This window comes from Mirounga leonina, unplaced genomic scaffold, assembly GCF_011800145.1.
Source record: "Mirounga leonina isolate KUSES-001 unplaced genomic scaffold, KU_Mleo_1.0 Mir_129, whole genome shotgun sequence".
NCBI classification, from domain to species: Eukaryota; Metazoa; Chordata; class Mammalia; order Carnivora; family Phocidae; genus Mirounga; species Mirounga leonina.
The window spans coordinates 37,529,441-37,537,620 of record NW_023270323.1 but is presented as its reverse complement, the minus strand read 5'-3'; positions in this window follow the sequence as shown (position 1 = coordinate 37,537,620).

Sequence of the window (8,180 nt, the reverse complement as noted above, 5' to 3'; positions counted from 1 at the left end):
CACACACACACACACACACACACCTACCTACCTACCTACCTCTGCTATTGGGCCCGGATCCACCCAGTGCTGCTGTAAACCATCCCCTTTCCTTCACCAGGAAGGTGGCTGCTTTCCCTAAGTCAGCAGAATAAGGAGGCAGCATGCCTTGTCCCCCAGGTCCCAAACCCCTCTCTTTTCCTTCTTCTGTCAGAAACACAAATTACAACACCTTGAGTTCCGCCTCCATGAGGCCTTTCCATCCATGAAACTGCACCGAAGCACCTCTGGGGCCAGCCCCAGCCCGAATCCTTCTATCCCTGCGGACTCCCTTCCTCAGGGTCACACAACACCCCACAAGTGCCTGGTAGGCCCCCTAGCAACAAAATGACCGCTAAAGATGTGGTAATGTGAATAAAGAAAATCAAAATTAGCTTACAAATACTGAGAAAATTGTATCTATGAAATTCAGGGACTCACAAAATCCAAGTCCTTTCAACTTCCAAATTCTAAAGGTCCACTAAATTTGCTTTTTCCTCAGGGTTCTACCTACGGCCCACTACTCCTGTTGAGCAAAGGGAGAGCAAATTAATTTGTTTTTCGTCTTTTGGCAGGTTTCACAGTATTAGAGGAAAAGAAAAGTGTTTTATTGACTTAATATATATGTATGTTTTATTAATATATATGTATGTTTTATTTTTATTGACATATATATATGTATAATAGTGAATCTGAAAGGCTTTCAGATCTATCCTCGTCAATAAATGCTCTAAGGATATAGATCATCAAAAATAAAATTAAGGGCTTAAAAAAATGAAGAAAAGGAATAGCTGTCATTTCGCTGGAATCCCCTGGAAATCAAACTTTAATGCCAAAGCAACCAGTAAATTTATAGCACAGTGTAACACAGTGCAAATAGCTCTAGAATGGGAATGAATTTGTTGTGTTCGAGGAACAGAAAAGGCCCCATAGAGCTGGAGCACTGTGGGTGAGGAGGTCACTGGTATGAGATGTCAGAGAATGGTGTGGTAAAATGAGTTATTAGCCCCAATGTCTCCCTCCCTCTCCCTCTCTCTCTCTCTCTCTCTCTCACACACACACACACACACACACACACACACACCAAGTCCATGTCCTTTCCTTTGACATATCACTGCAATTCCTCTCAAAGAGGAAGTAGATCTCCCTCCCCTTGGAACTAGCCCTGAAATTGTCTTTGGTTGATAGGATGTCAGTTGCGCTAAGTGCTCAGGTCTGCCCTCTTGTGCCTCCATTGCCTGTTGGTGATTGGAGAAGAAGAGGCCTGTGGAGCAGAATGGCCCCAAGCAAGCTTGCAGCATGAAGCAGAGCTGCCCCGTCCATGCAGCCCAGATCAGCCAGCCCCCAGCCAACCTGCACACGCGTGAGCCAATCAGCTGGATCAGCAGAACGGCCCTGGCTGGCTAGCAGATCCATGAGAAAAAGAGTTGTTTTAAGCCAGATTTTTTAGGATGGTTCGTTCCTCAGTATCGCCCTGGCAATATCTAACCCATATTGATGGTGTAGGGCTTTGTTTGCCAGAAAAAGCATCCATTTTACTCCTGGGACAGGCTTCTAAGGAGTGCAGTGGCATTATCTGATTTACAATGAATGGCTCATAAAACCATTGCAGCCATCCAGGTAAGAGAGGCTTGGACTAAAGTAAGACAACTGAAGGAAAAGAGAAGTGGATGGAATTGAGAAACTTTGTAGTTTGCAGGAGCAGAGAAACAGCGAGGTAGTGGTTGGGGCTGGGGAAATGTGAAGAGAAGAGAAGGTTCTGTTTATCTGTCTGTTGAAGACCCGAAATTACTAGAACATGTCTGCTTGCTGAAGGGAAGGATCCAGGAGAGGGAGGGGCTGGCCAGGGGCAGCGGGCGCAAGACAGAGCCCTCGCTGGGAGCCTTGCCTTGTCCTAAGTGGGTCACCGAATTCTCCCTTTTAACCTGCATGACACTGTGAAGTCAATAACATTAACACCGCATGTTACAGACGGGGCAACTGAGGTACACCTGGGAGGTGGCAGAGCCAAGATTCACACTCAGGCAGTCTGACTCAGGGCCCATGTACTTAGCCAAGAAGGCAAACTACTGCGGGAGCCCTGGCCCCCAAGAAGTGCAAGGGGATGGGGAGCCCAGTACCAGAGGAGAGGTTGGTGTTCAATATGCTCAGGGATGCTTCACCCGCAGAGACAGGAGTGAAAGGGACACTCTGGTTACAGATAGAGAGAAGCTGTCTGCTGGCCTGGCGATGATGAGGAGGGGGTTCCTGCCTTCTTTTGTATCTTTATTAAGCTGTACACAAGGCAAGATTATCAAATGAATGTAGTAAGTGAGGAGAAGAATCTAGGAGAAAGGAAAGGAAGTGAAATAGTCACATTAGGGAGGGAGGAGCTAATATACTGAGGAAATAAAGTACATTACAGCGCAGTAGCCAAGAATTTAAAGAGAGGCTGGCTAACACGCTTGAGTGCTTTTTCTCCATATGATTTAGCTGTTCGGGTTCAGGCTTGAGGGAGGGAGACAGGAGAGGGAGAGGATATTTGCAGGGGTGTGATTATAGTGAGAATGAAGGACCTAAGCTGGAAATGGAGGGAACCAACAATAAAATCAGGAAGAACAGTAGTAAAATAAAAAAGTATGAGAGAAAATTCAATGAATTAAAGGGTCAAATGCATCTGAAGGACTGCTGGATGGGGACTAGCACAGGTAGGCTGGAACCATAGGAGATGCTGGTCAAGAGACAGAAACTTGGAAGTCAAGATGTGGACATAGTCCAGTTACAGGCACCAGGAATGTCAAAGTTAAGACAGCAGGAGTGGTGGCTGAGGTAGAAAGAATAATCCAGGATCAAAGAAGCCAAGGTGCTAGAGGCCAAACCTCCAGAAAAGATGCCAGGGACTTGTGACAGGAAGACAGCAAGGCAGGCTGGCCAGCCATGATTGAGGAGGGTCTACAGACCATAGATACAGCAACAGAGAGGGGTGGTAAAGTCTGAAGGCATAAAATCCAAAGGAGCTGGGTGTTTGAAGGAAGAAGGAAGAGAAATGAGCGGGGTGCTAGAAGGACACTCACCCCAATCTCCAGGGCCTGTAATACTTGCACTATGAATAAGGATGATGATGATGATAGAACAGCGATAGTAAGCTGCTTCCACTGGAGACTACTGCAGGGGAGGTGATGTCCATAGCAAGCACCCAGGGTTCAGTCCAGTCAAGCAAGTGATAAGGACATTCGAAGCAGCTGGGGATCTGGAGGGTTTGCTGTGATAGCCCTACATTCCAAATGGCCTCAGAAAGAGTGTGGGAGGTTGGGGAAGAGCAGGAAATGGGGTCAGATGAGTGGAGGTAGAGAACAGTAGCAGAGGGTACAGGCAATGTGGAAGCCTGGGGGATGTGGCCTTCTGAGGGTATGTGAGGCATGACGGGATTAGTCCTGATAAGCCCACAGGGAGGCCTGGAGACCACATCAGACCAAACAGCATACAGTTACAGGGCCACATGCCTCTCCTGCTGACCACGGTGGTGGTGGCCCATGTTGGAAGCCAGAGTGTGAGACCTTTTTCATTTGTCCAGAGTTAGGGAGGGGCTAGCAGAACAGGCACAACAGAGTGAGAAAAAACAATTAGAAAATTAATTCATCATAGTTCTGCTTCTATTGTGTAACAAAGAATAATCATTTACTGCTTAAATAGGACAGTGATTTAAAATAGTAGTTTTTTAAAAAAAATTATTTTTTTATTTTTTATTTATTTATTTGACAGAGAGAGATAGCAAGAGAGGGAACACAAGCAGGGGGAGTGGGAGAGGGAGAAGCAGGCTTCCCGCGGAGCAGGGAGCCTGATGCGGGGCTCGATCCCAGGACCCTGGGATCATGACCTGAGCCAAAGACAGACACTTAACGACTGAGTCACGCAGGTGCCCCTAAAATAGTAGTTATTGGAAAGTATTGAATCAGCCTCTCTCTTGCTATGAATTGTAAACTTGCAAAATCCCAAGCAAGCTTTGAAATGAACTTATGCTCTTGACTACACTTAACACTAATGACTTAGTGAATCCAGACTTAAAACACATAAATGATTTACTTAGATGGGATAAGCATAAACAAGATCCTTCTTCAGGGTTCTTTCCTGCTGTGAACATTGATGAGTATCATCAGAACAGAAAGTATTCAGACTTGATTCTGCCAAAAAATGCACTGTGACATTGGTGGGCATTCAGGTGTTATTTATGACAGCTAATCTTATGACATATTGTTTTGTTTCTAAATATAATATTTCATAATTCAAGTGTCCACAAATGAGTGGCTAGTCGATGAGATTATAATACCACTACATAATGTATCATACAATATAGCTATAAAAAATGAGGTATATCTATATATGCCAGTAAAGTGACAAAAAGGAAGATCTATTACACAACATACAGAATGACTGCATGTGTGTGTTCAGAGAGAGACAGAAAGAATGCACACAGGAAAAAGAGTTACTTCTGATAGATAATTTTTTTTAGGGATTACTTCTTTAGAGTAGAAATACTGAATGTTTTGTTTTTAAGTTTCTTCCATCTTCATCTTTTTTACATTTTCAGCTGTAGCACAGAGGAACAGGGAATAAATAAATAAGGGTCTATCTATCATGGCCAGCAGAAAATCTCAAAGGTCAATCAAAAGGTACTCGTGTTCCTCAGAACATGTTCCTGTTTGTCAGTGAAGCTTGTCTGAACATTCACTATTGCACCGACTGGTGTTCTTCCGTAGCTCTTACATTTCCTGTTTTTTAAGTAAAACTGCATTTGCAGCAGGGTGTATCCAAACTAGATTGTCGGTAATCTAGTTTCCAGAACTGGTGACCTAGAGATCTTTGTGAAAATCATCAGCACCAAGTCAGTCATCAAAAAGATCATTCTCTGACAGAAGAAAAAGCCCTTCTTTTCCAGGTTAGGAGGGGCGCCCAGAAGAGGAAGACAAGGAGATGAATGGAATGGGATAGAGTCTGCTCCCTTCATAGTCTATGGCTCTGGTTTCAAACTGTGATGAAGAGAAGGTCTAACCATGAACCCGAAGGGCATGGAGAGGAAGCCCTCGGCATCCCACAACAGACTGAGAGACCACGTGTAGAATCAGCCCTGTGCCCAGCAACATTCCCAGGGCAGCAGAAGGAGCTTGGTGAGGAAGCAAGAGAAAAACGTGAGTGCATAAATTTCTGAACACAAGCAGATACCACTTTGGGGATGCCTGAATTAAGGAGAAACGTTTCAGGGAGGGAATAAAATGGAGGCCAAGATTTCCCATGATTTGGGCAACAATGTTAATAGGGCTGCATTTGCACTGAAGTCCTGCGGGAGCTCCAGTATATAAATTTCTTATTTCCATGCTCCTGGTGCCGTAGAAAACTATGGCCTACAGGACTACATTTGAATTTAGGTCATAACTTCTTTAGCCTATTGCTGAAGACTGCCAAAAAACTTGGTTTCTCTTTTTAAACTCAAATTACTCTGTGCCCAGATCATAAAAACTCATGGAATCTTCAATTTACCTTTGAGCTCTGATCTACTTTTTTATGACACATCTCCACTTGACATTGCGATGGAAACTGTCCTCTGGACATTTAATCAAACACTAATCACGTAAGGGTTCCTTACTTGAAGAACAGCCCTATGAAATTAGAATCCTTGAAGATGTATTTAATTTTAAGTTAAATCGCTGAGTATTCCTAAATAAGAATAGCAGGGTAAAGAAAAAGAAAAAAGAAAAAAAGTAGAGACTCCATTGGCGCGAGCCAAGCTACTCATGCTGTTTGACAAAGTCCAAGTATGGGGGACGATCCTGAAAACAGGAGACTCCACAGCTGGCTCCTGCTATTCTCTTTCATTTTGTTTATGGCAATCTTTATAATTGTGGGAATATTTCTGGGCTGGCTCCTGCTATTCTTTTTCATTTTATTTATGGCAATCTTTATAATTGTGGGAATATTTCTGGGGTTTCATGATAAAGTGACTACTCATCTTAGTTACGCCTATCTAAGCAATCATAATGAAACTCATTCCATGAAGAATTAGTTTCTATAGAACAAAATAACAAGACGGTCACGCTCTGTCTAGCACCTTTCTCTTTGCGTACTGTTTTTTAGTTTTAGCGAAAGCCAATAAACAGAAATCAATAAAGGTCATGTTAATCATTACAAAGGAAAAATGAAAGGCGGCTATGGCTGTAATCCAGAAAATGATCTAAGATTTGGAAAAACAAAAATATCCTAACATATAAATAAAGTTCCTCCGAGGCTGTCAGGAGGAGATGCTTGCAACCTGATCCTGTGTCTGTGTCTCCTCATTTGCCGACGCCGTCCTTTCCTACGAGAGACCCACCCCGGCTGGAGCTGGACTCCGGCACTCCATGGCATTTGCCACATGCCTCTATTGAGGCCCTAGTACTTTTAGCAAAGCTGTCTTTAAGAATGTGCCGTAGGCTCTATTGGAAAGAACATAAGTAATGGAAAGTGGAGGCTGGACAATGGCAAGCTGGCTCAACTTCTCGGAGCATCCTTCATTAGATCCAGCTGCAAAAGCTAGAAGCTATAAAAAATGTATGCAGGACTTCTTTTTAAGCATTAACACACCGCTACTTTAAATGCTGGTTCTGACTGAGAAATTCCTCTCTGCAGGTGCTTTTACCCCCATAACCTCCGCAAGCTGCCAGGGCCTCAGGAGACTAAACAAATTGCTAACTTAAAAATTCATTATAGTATCTATTCCCTTTCCAAGACATAAAATGTACTCTGTAATTTGCTCTTCTGAATCCCCTGAGACCTTGGTCTTCAAGGCCCTGTGTGCTTGTATGACGCCATCTCTTGTCCATTATTAACATACTAGATAGGCTTTTTAAAAACACATCACACCCAAAAGTCCTAAAATGGGAAGTGAAAATGTCACTAGCCAGCACATTAATTTCCCTGAAGTAAGCAAGAGCAAAAGTGATGACAGAGGTAATACCAACACACTAGGTTCCTGGCAGGGAAGTGTGAACAGTTCAGCTCTATAGCTTGTATTTACCAACAGATGGGGGCAAATGGATGATGAGGTCCAGGGGCAGGGAGTCACTGTTAGAAGTCCCTGAACAAAAGAAGTTCAATTCTGTGCAGCTATGAAAAATAATATAAAATTATCAGGGATATAATATAAAGGTAGGAAGTTTAAATAGGCATTATTTTAAAAATATAAAGATTAGCCATATAACCAAAGGCCAAGACTTAGTACAGGTAAAGCAGATAGCTGCTTACCTTCTCACATTTCAAAGATTCTCATAAAAAGAGCACATAAATCCAAGATGGTTACAACTGAAAAAGGCCGAGTCAAGATGCTTCTAGAATGGACCCATGGGGAAAGATGGGAGACTAGACTCCAGAACCAGGGAAACAGACCCAGTCACAGAGCACAGTGAGATCCCTGAGAAATTGAGGAGTGAAAAGTGGGTATTATGGATATTATTCCAAACTAAGCCGTTGGAGTCTAGGTCATGATTAATAACCAGATTTTCATTCTTGGAAAGCTTGGGTCTGCATTCAGTTCAAAGGACTTCCCTAAAATTTAGTCAACTGGCAAACATAGTAGATAGACATGGATTAAACACATGAAAGAATGGAAAGGCCTAACTGAAGAAAAACCCATGGATTATTTAAAGATAATGTTTCTTTTTTTGAAATAGAGCACCTTTTGGAATGCAGTGATAGATGGAGGCAAAGAGAACAATTTGATTAGACGGGGGTACAAGAAAAGTCCAAGAACGCTAAGAGTTTGGCCAGTCATCATAATCCATTACGGATGAGATCAGAGATGAGCAAAGTCAATCTTGATGATACTGGCATACATGATGAAAGAACGTGTCCCTCAGAACCCAGCACCCGTGTGACACACTGGTTCGCTCTAGAGGTGCTCTCAGCCACAGGACCTGGATTTATACCAGGCATCCCCTAGGCCTGGATAAAAGATCCCTCAAGACTATTTACATAACATTACTTCAATTTTGTCTTCACTTAGCATCCCTCTGACCGTGAATTCAGCCTTTTAGTCACCCCGATACAGGAAGGATTCATTAAATGATAAAAATGAATATTTTAGTGGCTGAAAAGGGATATTCCCCATCAAAATTAATAAATCAACATTCAGATATACACCATTCTCTTGAAAG